The sequence below is a fragment of the Alligator mississippiensis genome, chromosome 1, assembly GCF_030867095.1.
Source record: "Alligator mississippiensis isolate rAllMis1 chromosome 1, rAllMis1, whole genome shotgun sequence".
Lineage (NCBI taxonomy): Eukaryota > Metazoa > Chordata > Crocodylia > Alligatoridae > Alligator > Alligator mississippiensis.
In genome coordinates, this window is record NC_081824.1 from 78,693,399 (window position 1) to 78,705,799 (window position 12,401).

Consider the following 12,401-nt stretch of genomic DNA (forward strand, 5'->3'; position numbering starts at 1 on the left):
CCAATTGTCACTCAGTTTGTATCTGATTTTGATTATTTTTTCTGGAGTGCATTTTTCAGTAGAGACCTTCATCCTGTTTGTTTCAGCCCACCTTTGCAATCTAACAAAATCCTTCTGAATTGCACTCCTTTCCTCTAATGTGTTCACAGTCCTTCCCAGTTTTGTGTCATCTGTAAATCTGTTCAAAAAGCTCTCTATTCCACCATCCAGATAATTAATAAGGACATTAAACAGCACCAGGCCCAGGACAGATCCCCCAGGACAGACTCCACTTGAAGCCTTCTGCTGTTCTGCCAAAACTCCTGTTGTTCTGCAACTGATAAAGCTCTCTTTGAGTGGAAGAAATAAGCGTCTATATTGCTCTTACAAAATATGGACTCAGAAGTGATATGAGTTCATATCTTATAAATTAATACTGTATCATTTTTCTACTACTGGAAAATAGTACCCAAAGCAAAATTGGTGGGTTATAATTGATTTAATCTCAAGGTTTTCAGCAATGTTATGCAATGATCCTTTCCAAAACCAATGTAATATAGTCAGTTCTGGGAGTTGTCACATCCCTTACTAACATCTGCAGATAAGACATTCCTTCTACTGAAATGGACCTAAATTTTGACAATTCTAGTTGGAAAAGCTTTAGACTAGGATTTAAATGTATTAAATATCATAGGCCATGGCTATCCTAACTTGCATCCCCCATGCTCTCACTCACCTACCACTGCCCCTATTGCTCCAGCAGCAGCTGGGATCTCTGGGAAACCCTTTCCTCCTTCAGCTTCTGCTGCATGCCCCCACCCCAGGAGGTGAGATAGCACAACACAACATTGCGCATCCCATGATACTATATTCCACAGGTTGGGGTTCAGGAAAAAATTTCATCTCACTATCAGTTTTAACATATTCTTTCATGGGACTTGGGTGCCGGGTTGAATATGGTTAATAGCTCATTGCTTCTCTTTTCAGTTAGACTTTTGGTCACATTCAGACAAATGTTTTAATTTTCCAAATACAGAATAGTCTCAAATGTAACAAGCTTTAACCTGACTGGACTTGGTGTTGGCTATGGGGGAGGACCTGCTAGGGGAGCTGCAGATTCATGGTCACCTTGGGGACAGTGACCACCAATCAATCAAATTCACCATATGGCGTAGGGTGGGTAAGATAACTACTAGGGTGGAAGTGCTTGACTTTAGGAAGGCCAACTTCAGTGTGCCTAGGAGTCTAGTTAATGCAGGATAAGAGTATTGGTGAGATGGGAGTCCAGGAAGGGTGGTCATTTCTAAATGAAGCGATCCTTTGGACACAGAGGGAGATTATCCGAGTACAAGGGAAAAGGGGAAAGGAGCCAAAAAACTTCTTTGGCTAAACAGGGAAATCCAGGAGAGCCTAAGGGCAAAAAAGAAAGCATACAGGCAGTGGAAGCAGGGGGAAGCTATCAAGGAGGAATATACCTGCTTGGTCCTCACTTGCAGGGAGGCAGTTAGAAAAGAAAAGGCAACTACAAAGCTGAGGCTAGGAACACAAATTAAAGACAACAAAAAGTCTTTTTTTAGGTATGTAAGGAGTAAAGGAAAGCACAGGGCAGCCTAAGACCCCTACTGAACAAGAAGGAGTAATTAGTGACAGAGGCGGGGGTCAAGGCTAAGCTATTCAATGAGTTTTTGCCTTAATGTTCCTGAACGGGGCTCAAGATAAGTCTCCTAATGGATTCTTAGATGGGCATCAAAGGGACACCAGCCCACCAACTGTCAACATTGACTTGGTGCAGAGTCACTGGATGGACTGAATGTGTTCAAGTCAGCAGGCCTGGATGAGCTGCATCCGAGAGTACTGAAGGAATTGGCCGGTGTCATAGCAGAGCCACTGGCATGACTGTTTGAGCGCTCGTGGCACTCAGGTCAGGTCCTGGAGGACTGGAAAAGGGACAGTGTGGTCTCTATTTGCAAAAAGGAGAGGAAGAAGGATCTGAGTAATTATAGGCCAGTCAGTCTCACCTCCATCCGTGGAAAGGTCTTTGAAAAGATTATGAAAGATCATATTTGTGGGAGTCCAGCAGGAAAAATAATGCAGCAGGGAAACCAGCATGGATTCATAGCAGGTCATGCCTGACCAATGTGGTTTCATTTTATGACAGGGTCACAAAATACTTAGATGCAGGAGTAGAGGTGGATGTCATTTTCTTGGACTTTATCAAAGCTTTTGATACGGTATCTCATCCTATTCTCATAAATAAATTAAGAGGCTGTGACAGATGTTTACACAGTCGAGTGGGTGGCAAATTGGCTTAGCGGTTGCACCCAGAGAGTGGTTGTAGACACATCAGTATTGACCTAGACAGATGTGGGTAGTGGGGTCCAGCAGGGTTCAGCCCTTGGACCTGTACTCTTCAATATCTTCATCAGTGACTTGGATGTGGGTGTGAAGTGTACTCTGTGTAAGTTTGCAGATAATACTAAATTGTGGGGTGAAGTGCACACTCCAGAGGGTAGGGAATGATTGCAGGCAGACCTGGACAGGTTAGAAAAGTGGTCAGTACACAATACAATGCAGTACAACAAAAACAAGTGCAGAGTGCTGCACCTAGGGTGAAAAAATATCCAGAACACCTACTGGCTGGGAAGTGACCCTCTCAGCAGCACAGAAGCGGAAAGGGATCCTGGAGTCATAGTGGACTCCAAGATGAACTCCAAGTTGTCTGTGCGATGAAATCATCAGCAAAGCTAACTGTACTTTATCATGCATCAGCAGATGGATGACAAATAGAACCAAGGAGGTGATACTTCCCCTCTATGTGGCATTGGATAACTGGATTTCCTGCTTGTACACCTCTCATCAGTGCTCAGTTATGCCTCTTTTTGTTTAAAATGTCATTCACTACTGTTAAACTGGACTTGGATGAACCAGCATTTATTTAATTATCCTTTTTGCTAGGAACTGACCTCTTCAAAACATGCCAGATGGTGTACGTCTTATATTTGTTTGGAAGAGGAGGTTTAGTATCTATATAATCTTCAGCAATGGGATTTGGTGTAGAACTCTTAACAATTCATCTAGTTCCAACTGTGTTAATGACTTCTATGATGAACATAATTTGGCATGGCCCACTAAGGGCATGGCCCAAGAGCAGACCTTCCTTTAACACCAGAATCAACTAGCCAGCTGAAGGTAATAACTTTCAGTTACCACCAACTTATATTGGGCTTGAACTGGCAGGCTATAGCAAAAAGTTTTATAATGTGGAGTAATGATTTTCATAGCCTGGTTTGTAGACCGAAAGTGATCTTTGAAGTTTTTCTGGACCTAGAAGGTAGACTCCTGACCTTTGCCACTGTGAGATATACAATATTGGGCTAGATACATCTGTGATCTGAACCTGTGTGGTACTTATTTTCTTGTTACTTATCTTCACCGGCTCTCCCTATCATGAACTGGAAGTCAATGATTATAGTCACTACCTACCTCAGAGAGCTCAAGGCAATAATCTAGAAAACTTTTATGTGCAATACAGAAAATAAAAATCTTTTTTCAAGTGCATGTTGCCATTGCTGAAGTTTTTACAAATTGTAGTTTGTTCAGCTCAAATTATTTCAATCAATGAAACATTTGTCTTATGCACTGTCAGACTTCAACTATAATTGCAGTCCATGCTGCATTTCTAGTGCAGTCTGCATGTCTATAAACTCAAACCATTCCAATATTATCTATTAACAATTTCACAAATATTCATCATAGTGTTCTGTGCTGTTGAATGTCCCAGAGGACTTCTAGACATCTTATGTACAATACGCATGCTCAGACAACTCACTAATACTGAAGTTTATTGACATTTTCCTTTGCTCTTATAAAACGGTGCTCCGTAACATTTACTTTGTCAATTACATTCATCTTGGTATTCATAATCAATTCTATCACTGTGCGACTTTAATTGTATTTCGCTAAATTAAAGAGGCAGTATAAAGTTGTTACCATTTGATTTTGTAGCTTTAATTTCATTTTTCTTTAATCTTTGGAGCACACTAGATTATCAATTAGCATAATAAAACAGTCAGTGTAGAATTTAGTAAGTATACTGGATATTCTCTAAAGCCATTTTGTAATAGCTGTATGCCAACAGCGTCCATGGCAAGCACTAACATGCCTATAGTTCTATGGCTACATCATTGCTGTATCCCTTTATGTGACTTTGACTGTAGTGAACTACTTTATAAAAATAGCAACAACAGCAACAACATAGCAGATGAACAATCACTTTTGAGTTATTTTTATGCACACTACATACATGAAGTCAGTGAACTCTTAAGAGATTTTGCAGGTGCTAGCTTAATATAAAGCATTTTCTTCCATGTATGGCCATGACAATCAGAAAGTCATAGAATAATAGAAAATTAGGGTTGGAAGTGACCTCAGGAGGTCATCTAGTATAACCTCCCACTCAAGCAGGACCATCTGCAACTAGATCATCCCAGGGAAGGCATTGTCTAGCCAGGTCTTAAAACCTCCAAGGATGGAGATTCCACAACCTCTCTGGGCAACCTGTTTCAGGGTTTTACTACCCTCCTCATGAGAACATCTTACCTAACATCTAACCTAAACTTCCCTTTCTGCAACTTGAAACCATTGCTCCTTGTTCTGTTGTCTTCCACCATTAAGAACAGTCTAGCTCCATCCTCTTTGAAATCAACCTTCAGGTAGTTGAAGGCTGCTATTAAATCCCCTCTCAGTTTCTCTTCTCTAGACTAAATAATCCCAGTTCCCTCAGCTTCTCCTCATATGTGCCTCAGACCCCTAACCATTTTCATTTCATTTCACATTTGCTACTCTTCCTGCCATTGGGATGGTTTGTTCCTGTGCCCTCAGTAAGTTTTTTTTTTTTAATACAACCAGCTCTCCTGGAATTCTTTCCCCCCAGACTGGCCTCCTAGGGGATTCTGCCTGTTAGTTCTCTGAAGGAGTCAAAGTCTGCTTTTCTGAAGTCCAGGATCTTTAGTCTGCTGCTCTCCTTCCATCCTTTCCTCAGGATCCTGAACTCAATCATCTCAAGGTCGCTGCTGCCCAAGATGCCATCCATTACTACTTTCCTAACCAATTCTTCCCTGTTTGTGAGCAGCAGTTCAAGAATAGCCTGGCCCCAGCACTTGCACCGGGAAGTTGTCCCCAGCACTCTCAAAAAACTTCCTGGTTTGCCTGCACACTGCTGTATTGTCCTCCCAGCAGATGTCAGTGTGATTGAAGTCCCCCATGAGAACCAGGGCTTGTGATTGGGAAACTTCCACTTGCTGTTTGAAGAAAGCCTTATCTACCTCATCCACCTGGTCTGGTGGTCTGTAGCAGACTCCCACCACAACATCACCCTTGTTGCTCTCCCCTCTGACCTGAACCCAGAGACTTTCCACAGGATTGTCTGCAGTTTCATACTAGAGCTCTAAGCAATCATATAGCTCTTTTACATAAAGTGCAACACCTTCTCCTCCTCTCCCATGCCTGTCCTTCCTGGACAGTTTATATTCATCCATGACAGTGCTCTAGTCAAGTGAGCTATCCCACCAAGTCTCTGTTATTCCAATTATGTCATGGCTCCATGACTCTGCAAGGATTTCCAATTCTTCCTGCTTCTTTCCCAGGCTCCAAGCATCCATGTACAGGTACTTGAGGTAACTAACCAAATGCCCTGATTTCAGGAGGAATGGGAATGCCTCCCCTGTTGCCCACTACTGCTTGTGCTTCCTCCAGGTCCCCCACTTCCCCACTTACCTCATGGTTTTGGTCTCCATCTCCTAGCGAACCTAGTTTAAAGCCCTCCTCACAAAGTTAGCAAGCCTCTCTGTGAAGATGCTCTTCCCTTTCTTTGTCAGGTAGATCCCATCTTTTCTTAGCAGTTCTTCTTGGAACATCATCCCATGGTCAAAGAAGCCAAAGATCTGCTGGCAACACCACCTGCATGGCCATACAATGATTTTTAGGATGAACCTGCTCCTGTCTGGGCCCTTCCCCATGACTGAAAGGATCGAATACCACCTGAACCACTGTTCCCTTCACTCTTGCACCCAGAGTTCTGTTCGCTTTTGATCTGCTCAGGGTCTCATCTGGTAGTATCGCTAGTGCCCATGTGGATGAGCAGCATGGGGTAGTAGTCAGAGGGCCAGATGAGTCTCAGTATTCCCTCCATGACATCTCAGATCTGGGCTCTAGGCAACAACTCTGGTCACTACTCCCCACATTATTCCTGCTACTTTGGTAGTCAGGGTCTCTGGGGCATGGCAACATCATGGAGGGGGGAGGGGCCCAGTGAGCTTGGCTTTCCATGTTGGGTTGGAGGGAGCTCTTGTTACTTGCATGGGGCAGAAGAGGGGCTTGCACTACCCACATGGTGGCAAGAGGGGCAGAGCTCATGCTCCCACATAGCAAGAGTCCCGGGGAGCCCACGCAGCATCCAGTCCATGCAGTATGTAGTCTTTTCCCCCAGGGTGGAATCTCGAACCCTGTGTTGGGTTCCCAGGCTCCTAAGCAGAGTTTAGGGAAAGTTCAGGCACCTTAGGATGGGATTCAAAATTGCCAGCATGCTGTCAGGTGAGGAGTTACTTGGCCTAGCCAATAGGAATTAGTTAGAGCAGGGTGTGCCTGAAATCCTGCTACCTTTTGAGGTTACACACCTGTAATCTTCTCTTGAGGACAGGCACTTAAAGAGCTGTGCCACAAAAAGGGTTCAATCAGGACGTACGCAGCTGGGCATATGGTAGGCCACTAGGAGCAGCTAGGGGGTCAGCAAGACAAGAGCACAAATTACTGGAGCCTTAGGCTGGGGTTTGGGTCAGAGGGGCTGAGAATATGGAGGCCAAGTTCCTGGAGAGCTGAGAGGGAAAGTCTAAGAGATGTAGTCTAAGAAATGAGTTGAGATGAGAAACCAGAGCTCAGATAGCTGGGCTGAGTTCCAAAAGAGATCCAGGTCAGAGTCAGGAAGAGCCAAAGCTGAATCAGGAGCCAGGAGAACCAGAGAAAACAGTGAATATGAGACCTTCTGGAACAGACCGAGGTTGTGTCATGGCATGCTTGAATCCTGAGGATGCAGGTGTACTTAAACATATTGAGTGGTGCTTTCATCAGCCAACCCAGTTGCAGAGAACTGGGCTAGTCGCATTGCCATGAATCAGGGTCAGATGTGATAGTTCAAGAGCTCAGCCCAGCTGGACCTGATTGATCAGAGCCCCTGATATCTGCTCATTCTTTTCAAAGTTACTTCACTCTCAGTTGTGGAACTTCAGTATGCTGATGATTGTGCTGTCATTGCACATACTGAGGAGGCCCTACAAATGGCTTTTTACTGCTTCTCTCAAGCAATCCAGCACCTGGGACTGAACCTTAACACTGGAAAAACAAAGGTGCTTCACCAGCCTGCTCTTTGCCAATCAGCCCCCATGGCAAAGCACCTCACTGATGCACAGGAGCTGGAGAATGTTCAACAAATTGCGTACCTTGGCTGTCATTTTTCAAAGAAGGCCAACATTGATGAGGAGATCCATCATAGATTATGTTGTGCCAGCTCTGCCTTTGAAAGACTGAATCATCATGTGTTCAATGATCATGACATCAGTACATGAACAAAGCTCCTACTATATTAATCTGTGGTAATCCCAACTCTTCTCTATGGCTGTGAAGATTGGGTGACCTACGGGGATAACCTGAAAAGCCTGGAACACTACTGCCAGCACTACCTCCAGAAGATCCTTTGTCTAAAGTGGGAGGATCATCCCACAAATGTCAGTGTCCTCACTGACACTAATATCACCAGTATGGAAGTGTTGATTATTCAACATCAATTGTGGTGGACAGGGCATTGTGTGCACATGCCTGATGTATGTTTACCAAAACAACTGCTGAACTCCCAACTCAGCCAAAGACAAAGGGCATTGCAGGAGCTGGAGTAAATGCTTCAAGAATACCCACAAGTTGAACATTAAGAAGTGTGGCATTGACACCAGAAATTGGGAAAAAAACTGGACTGGGATAGGGCTACATAGCAATGCCTTGTGAGATAAGGTACATCTTTGAGGAAAACCATGTCACCTTGGAGACACAAAAATGATAGAAACAGAGAGAAAGGAAACAAGGCTGAGAAATGTGTGCTCTGACCCTCCCTTTAACCACTGCCTGTGGTGTTTGCAAGAGAGTCAGCCACTCTAGGATCAGCCTTCTTAGCCATCAATGGGCTCATCTACAACTCTTTACTGGACCTGTGGGAGTAATCATCCTCGATTGTAAGGGATCAATGATGACAGTAGTTGTAAGCTTGAAACCCTTAAGAATGAGGGGGGAATTGAGCAAGATGTTCTGCTTCCTGGATGAATATGCTTACTTCTCCTCTATCTGTTGTTAAAAAGAAAGTAATGGCCACAACTACATTTTGTAGGGACACAAACCCTCTGGTGTATGCCAAATGTATTCCTAGCATGCCTACCATATTTGGGCTCATCAGAATACTTTGGTGAATGAACCCCTAGTTTTTGGATCCCTGTTTAGAAATAAATAATATACTGTTCAGACTATTATAGTTCTGAATGTTTTCACACATAGAACTCTACATGCCTACAAACCTTGAAAGTTATACAAGGATGTGCCAAGTGAATTAATGAGGTAGTAGTTGATAGGGGTTTTATTGGAATGAATTATTTTACTTATGTGATTCTGTGTAGGTCCTGTTTAGTTATGAGAGTTCTTTATTAGATCTGTTTTTTATTACTTAAAATGCCAATGTGCCTCAGTCCATATAAAATATATATTCCAAAATATCTTTCAGTAACAAAGTATAAATGAACTATGTCCCCTCAGTTACTCTAGTAAATAATAAAGAAGTCACTTTTCTACTCATACATGGTTTGAGTCAGGTATTAAAGAAAAGGTAGCACAGAGTCTACATGGATATTTTTGTCAAGGGGTAAAGAGACGGGTAGGTAAAGTTGAGGAAAACTAAATGGGGAGGCCAAGGAGAAAGAGTGATCTGTCCAAGGACTGGAAGTTGGATTGTTTTCTGTAGCAATAACGTTAACTCATTGTTAAAATGGGAAAGTATTTTTTGAGACAATATAAATGTTTCCAGCTGAATTGTACCAAAAGGCAACCCAAAAAATGGCCAAGGAACACACAACAAACAATAATCTCTTCTCTTTTGATCACTGTTAAGAACATGGATGAATTCAAGATCCCAGAGCTCCCCAATTTTTAATCTCTCTCTTTTTCTCCCCTTGTTCTCTGTCTTCTTCTATCTACTAATGAATTTTCTTGGTAAAAGAAAACCATGCTGAGGTGAACTCCCATGGTGCAAACTCTGTATTCGATGCTGTCGGTCAATTTCAACGTTCATTCCATGTGAATCATTGAGAACGATTTGTGAAATTGACCGGTGACACTGAATAGAGAACTGGCAGAGCTGTTCTTCAGCCTGTCTGGATTTTACCTTAGAAACTGCAGAGTTGTCAAACAAAGAAGAGTGTATTTCATTTGAGCTGAAGGTGGGGAGCAGGAAGATATACATAAGAGCTCCTCTCCTTAAGTATTTGGGTTGAAATTTGTCAGTTATTTTCTTTCTTTTGTTGATACCAAAGCTGATCTTAAACATGCTGCATTCCAGACATTATGTGCTTTCTATTTGTATTCATTGCAGATGTTCACTAGAACTACTGCAAATAATTTAGGTAATTGGGAAACCACAGGGGCACTTACCCTGTTCACTGGCCTATTTTAGGCTGGCTCATCATCACCATTCTAATTGATGACAGGTCTCTACTTTTCCAGTTGCCAGACAGTAAGACAAGGAATACTAATAATGTATCCTGGCAGTGGGAATGTTGTAACTGTTTCCAGCTTCTTGCAGATAACTGGCACCCTCACCCCCCGCTGCTAATGCAGAAGTGATGTGGTGGGAAACTAGTTTTATAAAAGTACCTTCTCTTTTCTTCCTCAGTCCAGCCCCTGCAATTACTTAATCCTAGCACAACCATAGCCTTAACAAGGAACACTACATTGTGGTGTTACTAAAAAGAATGCTGTCAAGATAGTTGTCACCTTTATTGAAATACATCTCTTTTCTCTTAAAAAAGAAAACATTGTAAAACCTTGAAATGGAAACCTATTTCCTTACTTTTAAAAAAATCTTTTGTATACACTTTTTATTCATTAATTTTAGAACAGTTGTATGTACTTGCCCTACACAAACTCATAATTAGAATACATTCTTGACCCAGAGTTATTAAAGTTACAAGGTAAACAAGAAAGAAAAAAAATGGAAAAAAAATATTATTCTGATTTTACACATCTGGAATTGAGGCACAGAATAATTGAATTATTTGCTCAAGGTCACAAAGGAAATGAGTGGTAGATCTGGGAATTAAACCTAGATCTCCTTAGTTTGAATCAGTACCTTTGTCTACTCAGACATTGTCTTTCTCAAGATAGGGTAAACATCCACCTTCATAGATATGCACCTTGTCTTTCTTGTCAAGGTATGTTGTGCCTTATTATGCTACAACTTCTTATGGTACTATTGCTTTCTACACTAAGGTCTCTTTTGTCCATGGAGAGAAGGACATTTTTGACCAGCCTGTGCCATTAATTATAAATTATTAGGACTTGTCATGCCAGGTTATGAGTGGTTACGTCTGAGGCGACTCAGGGAATCAAGGTGACAACTGGGGTCAGGAGGAGTGAGCAGAATCCAGTGACAAGCCAGGAGATCAATCTGAGAGTGGGGACCAGGAACAAGCCAAGTCAGGAAGCTAGGGAATCAGGCAGAGAGCAGAGCCAGAGAGCAAGCCAGGTTGAGAAGTCAGAAAATTAAACTGCGAGTGGAGTGAGGGCACAAACCAGGGGGAACAGAAAAACAGCCCGGAACCAAGTTGATCCCTGCTGCCAGACATTTCCTATTCTGGGTCAGGGTTTATATGGGGGAATTGGAGGGTCAGCTGATCCTATATGGTCACTCTGGTGACAGGGGATGGGAGGAGGTTTAAGGCCCTAGTGGAGGCTTCAGACTGGTCCTGACCAGCCTGGTTGACTGTTGTGTGGTGAGTAGCCTTGCCTGAAAGGCAAAGGCCCTGGACTCAAGTCTGTGACCTGATGGTGATGTGTTGTAGTATCATAGCACTCTTGGGAACATGAAGTTATTACCCATCTAAGAGTAATGGTAGTGAGACCAACAATTTTTCCTTGAGATCCTCAGAGCACAGTTATGGATACACCCTACAAGCATGGGTATTATCTGCTTTTCCCCCCTTGACTGGTCCACGGCTGGTAATGTACATATCAGAAGGGTCATAGCCAATACCTATAAACAGACTAATACTGATGAGTCCTGATGAGTCCTTGTACATGGACTCTACATTTGTGCCCATACCTTGTCTGCTAGTAGGAAAGAGAAAAGATACAGGGAATAGCCATAATTTGGCCCCAAATATCTATTCTATACACAACCTCTCAGCCTGAATGTTTTAATATGGGTTTACAGTATCTTCAATTAGGGACAGGAACCAATTTAGGAAAAATATATGTGTGCGCAACCTATTGCCCATTTCAAGAACCTAAAGCCATCTAACCCTTCCTTGTCCTTTTATTCCTTCTCTTACAGTTTTGTCAGATCACTGACCTCTAAAGCACAAGATGTCCTTTTTTTCTTCTGAATCCTGTGTGCTTTATTGGTTCAGTTAATCCTATTGACTATAGGGTGGCCATCACAGTGGCATCCAGACAGTCCAGTTGTCCTCCTTCCTCCATTGCTATGAAACCTGATGCCTTTATGTCCTCTATTTTTCTCTTGAAGAGAAAAATATGTCTCTTGACGAGAAAATAGAGGACATAAAGGTGTCGGGTTTCATAGGAACAGAGGACAGAGTAGCAGAAAACCAGAATTTCCTCTATGATGGTCACCCTAACTTTAATTAGGGGTCTACCCAAATTGAGGAGGCAGATGGCTGATGTTGTGAGTAGATCATGGGGCTGGCCTTCATTTTTATGGGCTTATCATGGCAGGACCCCCACATGCTGCTGATTAGTTAAGAGGGCTGTTCATCATACACCCCCCCACCCCCACACTGATTGGCTGAGAGGGCTGACCATCATATGACCCTGCCCCTTGCTGCTGATTGGTGGAGAGGGGTGGAGCCACATGATAGACAGCGGTCTCAGTCAATCAGTGATGAGTAGCAGGGTTGGCAGTCATCTTGTGTGCCCCGGTCATGCGGCAGCTCCCCCACCACTTCCCCCCTGACAGACTGTGCAGCCAGGCCATTCATATTGCTGGCTCCCACTGGGCAGCCGGAATATTTTTAGTAAGTTTTTTTCCCCCACAGATTTCATAGACATCACCTGATTTTGTGATTTCCTTGAAGTCCTTGAAATTGCGATTTGAGTGG